This window comes from Barbus barbus, assembly GCF_936440315.1.
Source record: "Barbus barbus genome assembly, chromosome: 27".
NCBI lineage: Eukaryota > Metazoa > Chordata > Actinopteri > Cypriniformes > Cyprinidae > Barbus > Barbus barbus.
Window position 1 is genome coordinate 26207343 of NC_136755.1, and position 11600 is coordinate 26218942.

The 11600-nt window shown below is 41.2% G+C and overlaps 1 protein-coding gene across 1 annotated transcript in view; it reads left to right on the forward strand.

Moving 5' to 3' along the window:
• The window catches only part of LOC306847349 (KH domain-containing, RNA-binding, signal transduction-associated protein 3-like), a 185822-nt gene extending 176355 nt beyond the window's left edge, over positions 1-9467 (forward strand). The window contains exon 11 of the transcript XR_013782149.1: positions 8488-9467. The gene's annotated coding sequence lies outside the window, so the exon portion shown is untranslated. The remainder of the gene's footprint in view (positions 1-8487) is intronic.
• Positions 9468-11600: the final 2133 nt, after the last annotated feature.

Consider the following 11600-nt stretch of genomic DNA (forward strand, 5'->3'; position numbering starts at 1 on the left):
TTGAAATAAATAAATTAATTAATTAATTTAAAATCCAACCTATTTTCTCCAGAAAAAAATGGTATATGCGTTGTGTCCTATATCATATATATATATATATATATATATATATATATGCCAGATATTTGTCTGTTTCTTGATGAAATTCCTTTTAATAAAAAATAAAATATGCTTTAAACTGCTTTTTTTGTTGTTGTTGCTATTTCAATGTATTAATTTAAATTTTTAAAATAGTGTTTAGTTTATTTATTGATTGATTGATTTATTTATTATTATTGATTATTTGAACTTTTAAATTCACTCAAAAAAAGTAATTACGACAATTAATTTAAATAAATAAATTTGCTTAAAACCCAACCTATTTTCTCCGGAAACAATTTGAAAAATTTGGTATGCTTTGTGTCCTAAATCATATACCCCTGGTTTCACAGACAAGGCTTAATCCTAGTCCCAGACTAAAATGTAAGTCTGAGCTGTTTCAACTGAAAGAAACGTGCACTGACTGATCTTAAAATATATCGGTGCCTTTGTTTTGTCTCAAGATGCACACCAGTAATGTTTTTTTCAAAGGGACATTTCTAAAAATTACTTAAATGTCCGAATTGAACTATGGCCTAATCTTGACTTCTAAATCCTGTCTGTGAAACCAAGCCATACAGTCGTGCTCAGAATTATTGGCACCCTTGGTAAATATGACCAAAGAAGGCTTTGAAAATGAATCTGCATTGTTAATCCTTTTGATCTTTTATTAAAAATATTCACAAATATCTAACCTTTCATTAGATAATAAGAATTTATAATGGGGGAAAATATTATGAAATAAATAATACACATTAATAATAAATAATACACTCTAATACACATTGGCCACAATTAACGACACCCTTTTATTTTATTCATACTTTTTGAAACCTCCATTTGCCAGTTTAACAGCTCTAAAATTTCTCATTTAATGCCTGATAAGTTTAGAAAACACCTGACAAGAAATCAGAGAACATTCCTTCATCCAGAATCACTCCAGACCCTTTAGATTCCCAGCTCCATGTTGGTGCTTCTTCTCTTCAGTTTACCTCACTCTTTTTCTACAGGGTTCAGGTCAGAGGACTGGAATGGCCATAGCAGAAGATTGGTTTTGTGCTCAGTGACCCATTTTTGTGTTGTTTTTGAGGTTTGTGTTTGGATTATTGTCCGTTTGGAAGATCCAAACATGGCCCATTATAAGATTTCATTATAAGTCAGTCACTTGTTGATTTTTTATCTGTTGGTATTTGATAGAATCCATGATGCCATGTGTCTAAACAAGATGTCCAGGACCTCCAGCAGAAATATAGGCCCACAACATAAAAAATACAGCAGTATATTTCATTGTACACATGGGGTACTTTTTATCCCTGTGTTCACCAAACCCATCTTGAGTGTTTGCTGCTAAAAAGCTCATTTTTTAGTTTCATCTGACCATAGAAGCCATTCCCATTTGAAGTTCCAGTCATGTCTGATAACTGAATATGCTGGAGTTTGTTTTTGGATGAGCTAGGAGAAGTTCCCTTTCGAGGGAACTTCAAACTGCGTCCTCTAGGGGTCGCTATGGGGAACGCCTTGGCGTGACCGGTATCTTGAAGCATATATCTAATCACGACAATAACATTGGCCGGCGACAGCCTATGACATTACTTCCTGCACAGCCACAGTATAAAGGGGCGCCGGGAAAATACATCATTAACTTCTTCGTCTTCACTGAGCTTTGGTTTATGTTAGCAGAAGCTAAGCACGACTAGGAGTGCATGTTCTCTTGCACGGAGGCTTTGTTCTGATACCCACAGTTTCACACGGCTCGCGGGTTGTGTGTGTGTGTGTGTGGTGAAGAGCAAGCGCGTTCAGCTCTCGAGGGAGTTGAATGTACTCGTGTGCTCATCATGACGTTTCCCGGGACTACTGAGAAAAAAGGAAAGTGAGTGCTTCACTTTTTACCCAAATTGTAATACCCGTGTCTGCATGAGTGCGTTCCCCTCTCACTGGAATAGCGACGCATTCGCGGTGGCGGCTCCATTCTCGCTTGATTCATAGGTAATCTAGCGCGGTGAGAATTATCTGCCCATTGCCCGCGATTCGCGGTTCATGGGCAGAACAGGGAAAGGACCTGACGGGAAATCTTCCCTATCAGTAATTTCCCTACCAGTAAGGAATTATGATGAGGGTATGGACAGATGATTTATAACATGTTCTAACCACATTGTACTGCACTCCGGGAGCCCCCTCGATCCTGTGGTATGGTCTCACCTGTCAGTACTAGATCCAGCCTGAATGATGGTCTACATCTTCGGCCTCATGTTTGCCGGATCATGTCGCCAAGTTGCTAGGCTTCTGCGGTAGCCTCCTTGGCCTTCAGGTCCCAGTATAGCGCTGCAACCCAGGACTTGCGGGTCCTTCATTCAGGCTGAGCCTTTTTCGTAGATTATTGCTTCGTAATGTGCTCCCTGAGCTCCTGGCTTGGTGTTTGCTTCGAGAAGCTGCTCCAGCCAGGATGAGCTACTCGTGTTTCGCATTGAGAGGCTTCCTGAGATTTGAGTCACACTGTCCTTACGGTCGAACCAGTGAATCGCCCCTCCGTGGAGTGGGCTTGAGTACACTGCTTTCCTGGAGGTACGAGTGAGAGGTGTTTCTGCGGAAACCCTTCCTGAGTGCTTTTAGCTCTGAGGAGCGATAGCTCTTCAGACATGTATGGTTTATGGCACTGCCTTCTGGTCGAGCTAGGGTGTGCTCCCCTCTTTGCGAGAGCTAGCTATGCACCTCTTGTTCCCAGTTTTTGTCGTAAGGTCCGCCTCAGCCCGAGGGCTGAGAGCGCCGCTCTGAACATGGCAGTGCTCCAAAACCTCACTGCGGGAGGTTCTTCTTGAGCTCAGCAGTGCTCCCCTCAAAAAATGAGCACGCCGCTCCCAAAACTGAGTGTCTGAGTGCCTCTCCTATTTTGAGAGTTAGGCCTCTGCTCTCTAGAGCTCCGGTTAACAGTCATGCCAGGTTGTTGGGCCACCTTCTGCCTCCCTGGTAGGCTGTTTTTTGGTTGAGCTAGCATTGCTCCCCTCACTATAGAGGGTCACCTATGAGCATGCTGCTCCCTCCCGAGCTCTCCTTGTTGGTCGAGCTGGCATTGCTCCCCTCAACTTAGAGGGTCACCTATGAGCATGCCGCTCCCTTCTGAGCGTCTGAGTTCCCTCTCATGCTGAGACTTAAGTTCTCCGCTCTCCAGAGCTCTGCCTTGGTAGAGCTAGCATTGCTCCCCTCACTATAGAGGGTCACCTATGAGCATGCTGCTCCCTCACGAGCTCTCCTTGTTGGTCGAGCTGGCCTTAGAGGGTCACCTATGAGCATGCCGCTCCCTTCTGAGTGTCTGAGTTCCCTCTCATGCTGAGAGTTAAATTCTCCGCTCTCCAGAGCTCTGCCTTGGTAGAGCTAGCATTGCTCCCCTCACTATAGAGGGTCACCTATGAGCATGCTGCTCCCTCACGAGCTCTCCTTGTTGGTCGAGCTGGCATTGCTCCCCTTAACTTAGAGGGTCACCTATGAGCATGCCGCTCCCTTCTGAGCATATGAGTTCCCTCTCATGCTGAGAGTTAAGTTCTCCGCTCTCCAGAGCTCTGCCTTGGTAGAGCTAGCATTGCTCCCCTCACTATAGAGGGTCACCTATGAGCATGCTGCTTCCTCACAAGCTCTCCTTGTTGGTCGAGCTGGCATTTCTCCCCTCAACTTAGAGTGTCACCTATGAGCATTCTGCTCCCTTCTGAGCGTCTGAGCTCTCCAGAGCTCTCCAGAGCTCTGCCTTGGTAGAGCTAGCATTGCTCCCCTCACTATAGAGGGTCACCTATGAGCATGCTGCTCCCTCCAGAGCATTTGAAAAGATGGTGTTTACAAATCCTCGTTATGGTAAGTGCGCACGTTTGTCTCTGTGCACTTTCTGAAAGCCACGTTGTGGTAAGATCGCACACCAAGTGTTTTGCGGTCTTTCTAAAATCCTGTACGGTATGAATTACATGCTGCGGCTTCGTACCCATTCTTTGAGTCGGTCAGGCCCCGGTTTCACCTTGGGCCCCACTCTACCTGTGTATGTGCTGAGTGCCCTCTCATGCTGAGAGTTAAATTCTCCGCTCTCCAGAGCTCTAAGCCATGGTAGAGCATCTGAAAAGAATTCAGCTCTGTGAATAATCAACTTCAGGTTGTTAGGCTTCTATCTGCCTCCCTGTAAAGTTGCTCTCCTTGTTGGTAGAGCTAGCTTCGCTCCCCTCAGTATAGAGGGTCACCTATGAGCATACTGCTCCCTCCCAAGAATATTTCAAATCCATGATATGGTAAGTGTGCACGCATGTTTCTGTGCACTTTCTGAAAGCCACGTTGTGGTAAGATCGCACACCAAGTGTTTTGTGGTCTTTCTAAAGTCCTGTACGGTATGGGTTACGTGCTGTGGCTTCGTGCCCAGTCTTTGAGTCGGTCAGGCCGGTTTCACCTTGGGCCCCACTCTACCTTTGTATCCCCAGTGATACTACTTGAACAGGGTGTTGCTACCAAGGATCTATTGAGACAGTTCCTTCAGCGAGCTCTTGCAGAGCAAGCAGTAGCCCCTGGATGACAGGCCAAGACTTGGTTACTATCCTAAGCGCTTGGTCATATCCCCTTAAAGGAATCTCTTCTTCTGATTCCAAGCCTTTGAGCTCTACCCTGGGCCCAGGAGGCCCGGCCCCTAACAGGTAAGTTCTGGGGTATGCAGCTCAGGCCTTTGGCCGAAGGGGATAATGTCACAGACAGCCGTCCTACCGTCCCAGGGGCAACTCCCTTAGCCGGGTAGAGTTGGTACTTAGTGCTTGGGTTTTGTGCTTGGCTTGCACTCCCCTCAGCATGGTGGCATGGGTATTCTGTTCCCCATAGCGACCCCAAGAGGACGCAGTTCGAAGTTCCCTCGAAAGGGAACGTCTCAGGTTACGTATGTAACCTTGGTTTCCTGAGAGTAGGGAACGAGACACTGCGTCCTCTAGGTTCGGTGCCATGCTTCGGACGCAAGCTTCAGACGAAGAAGTGAATGACGTATTTTCCCGGCGCCCCTTTATACTATGGCCGCGCAGGAAGTAATGTCATAGGCTGTCGCCGGCCAATGTTATTGTCGTGATTAGATATATGCTTCAAGATACCGGTCACGCCAAGGCGTTCCCCATAGCGACCCCTAGAGGACCCAGTGTCTCGTTCCCTACTCTCAGGGAACCAAGGTTACATACGTAACCTGAGACGTTTTCTTGAAACCCTCCCAAACAACATGTGGTGATGTAGGTGCTGTTTGACCATTTTTTTTAAGGTTTTCCGAGACTCAAATATTTTCTGCAATTCTCCAGCTGTGGTCCTTGGAGAGTCTTTAGCCACTCAAACTCTCCTTCTCCCCATGCATTAAAACGATATAGACACATGTCCTCTTCCAGGCAGTTTCGTAACATTTTATGTTGATTGGAAATTATTAATTATTGCCCTGATGATGGAAATGGCTATTTTTACTGCTCTAGCTCTTTTCTTAAAGCCACTTTACTCATTTGTGAGACTCAATTATCTTTTGCTGCACATCAGAAATATATTCTTTGGTTTTTCTCATTGTAATGGATGATTAGGGGAATTTGGGCTTTGTTTTCCCTCCTATTTATATTTCTGTGAAACAGCAAGCCATTGCTGGATAATTTCATGCTCATAATCACCATGGAGTGCTCAAAATTGTGAATATGAATGGGAATATACTTCAGAGATATTTTACTCATAAGAAATTTGAGGGGTGCCAATAATTGTGTCCAACGTATATTTGAGAAAAACATATATTTCATAATGAGATTTGCCCCCATTTTCAATTGTTTTAGATTTTTGTGATAAAAAATAAAATAAAAAAAGATCAAAAGGATTAATAATGCAGGTTTATTTTAAGAGCCTTCTTTGATCATATTTACCAAGGGTGCCAATAATTCTGACCAAAACTGTATATAAGCCAGATATTTGTTTATTTCTGTACATCTTCATGAAATTCCTTTTTATAAATGTCTTGCATTAAAATATGCTTTAAACTGCTTTTTTTGTTGTCATTTAAATGTTCATTGTAATTTTAAAATAGTGTTTAGTTTATTTATTTATTGAATTATTATTATTATTATTAATTATTTGAACATTAAAAGAACTGCAATTAAAATAAATGATTAGCATTAAAACACTTAATAATCTGTTTTAATGTCATTTGGAGACTTGTCGTGCTGGGTTTTGAAACAGATCTATGTAAACACCCTTACAACAAATATATCTAGTGTAATCTGCTGATCAGGGAACACAAAGACTCACTCCTTCCCTGGAAATGCTGTCTAGTGTTCTCTAGTATTATTCTAATATTACAAGACATTTGAACACAAATGAGGGGTTTAATGTGTAAACTAACTGAAGTCGCCTGACAGTGATGAGGGAAGCAAGAGTTCTATTAAGTGCATCTGCTGTTAAATCCCTGCCTCGAGAGAGCAGACATGCTTTCCTCCAGCGACTGTCAAACAACAGCTTCCTCGGCATGAGAGGATAAAGACATGAGAGAGAGAAAGAGAAAGAGAGAGAGACGGTTAGAGATCTCATAGAGTAATCCTATCAGAACGGCTGGTCTCTACGGATGATTATTGCACTTGCAGAGTGCCACCCTCTGCCACAACACTCTGCCATATATCTTCATACGTATTTTCAACATACGATGATTTGGTATACATTCCATGCATTAGTCTATGCAAATGTGGATGCATCTGAAATTGATCAGTGGATGCATCTATGAACAGAATGAACAGAAAATCTGCATGTCTTCTATTTATTCCTTTTGTCTAAAAGTAAGGTACTCCAGAGCATCTGAGTTTCAGCAAATAACTTTTTTTGTTTTGTTGTTGTTGTTTTTCAAGGTTTTCTTAAACTTTTTTGAATCAAGAACTGTTTTGTTTGCATTGCCACCAATATAACATGCCAGAGAAATTATGAAATGTTGGTGTTTATCTCCATATAACAGAAGATAGACCAGAGAAACGGCTGCATAAATTGGTTTTTCCAGATTACATCCTGGTCATACGTACACAAGAAATAAGCAAACAAAAATCGCACAGGAAAATACTTGGTCTCTTTTTGATAGCGTACTCAGATGCTTAAAACCCAAAACATTTTCTCCAGCAAGAAATAGATTTTTAGCATTATAAACCTTTCAAGACAGGCCTACTGTGAACTCTGAGGGTGTTACTCTATGGTATGTGCTTCTCTACAAGCCATGTCTCAGTCTGTTTCAGCTACATCTGATTTGCAATTAACTTCAAATATTTTAAACTTGTTAGTGTTCCTGTTTATTATTATTATTTATTTAATATTATTTAATATTTTTTTATTAATTTCATAATTAATTTAATTATGTTGTTGGCTGTTTCAGCTACGTTTTAATTAATTTGTTTATTTATATACGATAAACTTAACTTGAATAAAATGTTTTAAACTTGTGTTGCTATTTAAGTTTATTTATTTTAATTGTTAATATTTTTAAATACGTTTTAATATTTTTAAGTAGATTGTAATATTTTGTAAGTTTTTTTTGGCTTTCAGCTTTTGTTTGAAACATTTATTTATATCTTATTTGATATTAACCTAAATAGTTTTAAACAGGTTTAATGTTTCTATTTAATTTTATTTATTTAAATTGTTAATATTTACATTTTTATATTTTACTTCTTACCTTTTTTAGATGTTTTGGCTACATTTTGATTAAAACAGATTTTTAGCTAGTTAGTTAAATAATAATAATGTTATATGTTTTACATTTTAGTATTTAAAATTGTTTTTATTTTATTTTTTTAGCTAGATTAAAGATTTAGCTAAATTAAAAATAATTTTAATAAAACAATCTTTGTAATTTTTTAAAATAAATTGTATTAATTGTGATTGTGTGTGTGTGTTTGTATGTGTATATATATATATATATATATATATATATATATATATATATATATATATATATATATATATATATATATATATATATATATATATATATATATATATATAGGTATATAATTTTGCATCATCAAGTGTACAGTCTTCTAAACTTTTAATTTCAAATTTTCAAATACCTTTTTTTAGCTAATAAAATATTTAACAGTGAGATTTTTTTTTTACTGATGATTTTTTTATAATGCTTACAGAGAAAATGAAAAATATACTTATGGAATCTAGGCCTCTGAAAAAGGAATTTAAGTCTATAATGTTACGGACCCCTGGCTATATGAGACAGACCCCCAGTGGACCACAGACCCCATTTTAGGATGTTATATTATAGGCCAATATTATTATAGTATTGGTTTCTACAGTCTTAAGGGTGTACTCTTTGACACAGGCCGCCTAGCAACAATTGCCATTTTATTTTGTTTGTATGATCCAGCTTTGATGGTTTTCATATTTTTCTCTCTGTTTTAGGGAGATTTGGCTGCATCATCTGGTCTTGAAGACTAAAACTGCGCAGATGCTGCTGTAGAGAGCTTGTGCTCAGCCAGAAAAACACAATGAGCAGACTTAAAAAGTCCCTCACGGCCCACAGAGGAGCATGCCGCTCCACAGGGAAAACTGTTTCTACTGGAACTTTCTGGAAAAGGATTCTGAACCTCTGCGAGGTCACAAAACGCCACACTAAGAGCATTAATGTGCCAATAGCGGATAGATGTGAGGTTCACCCTTCTCTCTGCGGTCCTCAGGGGAGATGTGCTGGGGAAACGCTGCTCTCACAGCTGCCTCAGATGCACTATATAGCCTCCTACATGCATTTTGCAGCAGGCTGCACTGAGGGTGAACCCACTTCTGTCTGCTCACAGACTTATGGGTAATGGGGGCATGTGTCATGTGTTAACACATTAAGAAGGGGCTTTACTCTTCTCATAGGTGCCAGAGAGATAAAGACAGTCGGTGAAATGTGAGTGGGAAAGACAGAGAGAAATATGAATACCACATCTACCACACAAAATGAACATGAAATAGATAAAATGCACTTGTGATAAGTTCATTATGAGGATGCTGAATGAGTACATCCTAATAAAGGAACTTTAATCTCAGCATCTGGTTTCCTATTAGCTCATTGTGTCTAATTTAACATGGATCAACACTAAGACTTTTTTTTCTGCTGATCCAGTAAGGCCAGGTGTCAAGATTTGTAACAATTTATGCATTATTTATTTATCATTTCCTATCACTTACTTTAATTTATTAGTTATTGGTTTATTAGTTACATTAATATTTATATTATAGTATATTAAGAGTTCATTTGCAAAAACAGTAAACTCTGTTTTTAACTATTTTCAAAAAACAATTTTTTTCATTGTGCATTCCAATTAATTTCAATCAAACTGCAGTTGGGTTATTTTGATTAGTCACAAAATTACTAAAAAATACTAGCTAACTAACACAATAAAACAAAAACATGATAGCATAATAAAAAAACATGATTTTTGAAAAAAAAAACCCAACAGTTATCTTTTTGCAAGTAAATAAACTTTATATATATATATATATATATATATATATATATATACGACACATAATATGTTGGCTGTTTAGCTACATTTTGTAATAATATTTCTTTCATTTTAATTATTCAACTCATTTGAATATAATTTTATTGTTTTAATTATTGTCACAGAACGGCCAGGCTCTCCCGCCAGTCAATTACCACGATCCACGTCACCTGAGTTCTGATCACACGCACCTGCACCCCATCACCATCATCACCCAGAACCATATAAAAGCACTCACCTCCAGTCACTCAGTGTCCGATCTCGTTACTGCAACATGGACTCTTCCCCGACAATCTCCAAGACGTTGAGCATTACCTCTGCAATCCTTACCTGTTGAAACTTACCTCCTGTTCTCTTCCTCGTTGTCTTCCCTGTCTCCAGACCGTCCTGTGTGTCCTCGGATTACCCCGCTCTCCTGTGTTTCACATCACCGCCTCGGCCAGCACCTGAAGACACGATAAGACACTTCAAGAAGCACGAATCATCACCTGCAAGACTTCTCAAGTTCACGACTCACCTCACTATTCAGACCCCACTCATCCTGTAAAAATAAACATAACCTGTTTTACACCTACCTCCGTGTTGAGAAGTGTCTGTTACAGAAGATCGGACCAACATCGGATACAGGATGAGTGCCACTGACCCCTTTCAGGAACTAGTCAACACCCTCAAGAGAATCCTCACCAACCCTTCTTCACCTCAAGCAGCGGCACCCACATCCACTCCTGTCAACAACATCACCAGCTCTTCTTCTCCGGTAATGTACGCCAGTCCCATGGCCCGACCAGCACCCTACTCAGGTGATCTGGAGGAGTGCAATGGCTTCCTTTTGCAATGCTCGCTCACTATTGACTTACACCCACAGATGTTACCCACAGATCAAGCTAAAATTGCATTTGTTGTAACCTCACTCACGGGTCCCGCACTTAAGTGGGCAGAGACAATCCTGAATCAAGCCGGGCCCTCTACCCAATCCTTCGCCCTATTTCTGGCTCATTTCCGTGAGGGGTTCAGTAGCTCTTCAGGGGACTCTTCAGTGGGCGAACAACTGTTTCAGCTGCGACAGGGTTCGATGACCATCCACCAATATTCTCTAAAATTCCGCACCCTCGCAGCTGCGAGTGGCTGGAATGAGCCCTCATTGTTAAACGCTTTCCGCCAAGGGCTGAATCCCCGGTTAAAGTTACAGCTAGCGGCATATGATGACACCTATGGGCTTGAAAAGTTCATCCAGTTAGCGATCCGCTGCTCGAATCGGATGCGAGCTTGCCAACCAGATCCAGCGACCTTCACTGCCATTGCCACTCCTCCTAGCCACCAGCCAGCGGCCAGAGACCCTCCAGAAACCATGCAAACAGATATGCATCGTCTCGAACCTGCAGAGAGACAGCGACGAATAATGAATGGTTTGTGTCTGTATTGTGGTGGTACCGGTCATATTATCCTGGCATGTCCCCTTCGTCCTCCACGGCTGATGGTGAGTGGAATTCAGCCTTTTATTCCCAAAATGAACCCCCTAACCACTCACGCCCAACTGATCACGGATACCACTGCTCTAACAGTTACCGTACTCCTCGACTCCGACTCCGCGGGGAACTTCATTTCCGGGAATCTCTGCAAACAGCTCCACCTCTCGACCATCGCCACAGAAACCACCTACCAGATCCAAACCATAACAGGCACACCCCTTACTCGTCGCCTGCTTAAATTCTGTGTTGGACCCATACAGCTCCGAATTGGCCAACTTCATCATGAATCGATCCATTTGCTGGTTCTGGAGTGCGCCACAGTGGACGTCATCTTGGGCCGTCCTTGGCTGGTGGACCATGATCCCACATCATGATCCCACAGACGTCCTGAAGTGGGGTAACAATTGCTTCCCTCGGTGCTTCCCCAATCTGCCTCGTCCTGTACACCCTACACCCATACCACTCCAAGCCACCTCCATCGAAAGCCCTATTGAGAAGCAATCAGTAGACATCCCCTCAGATTATGCCTCCTTCAGCGACGTCTTCTGCCCAAAAG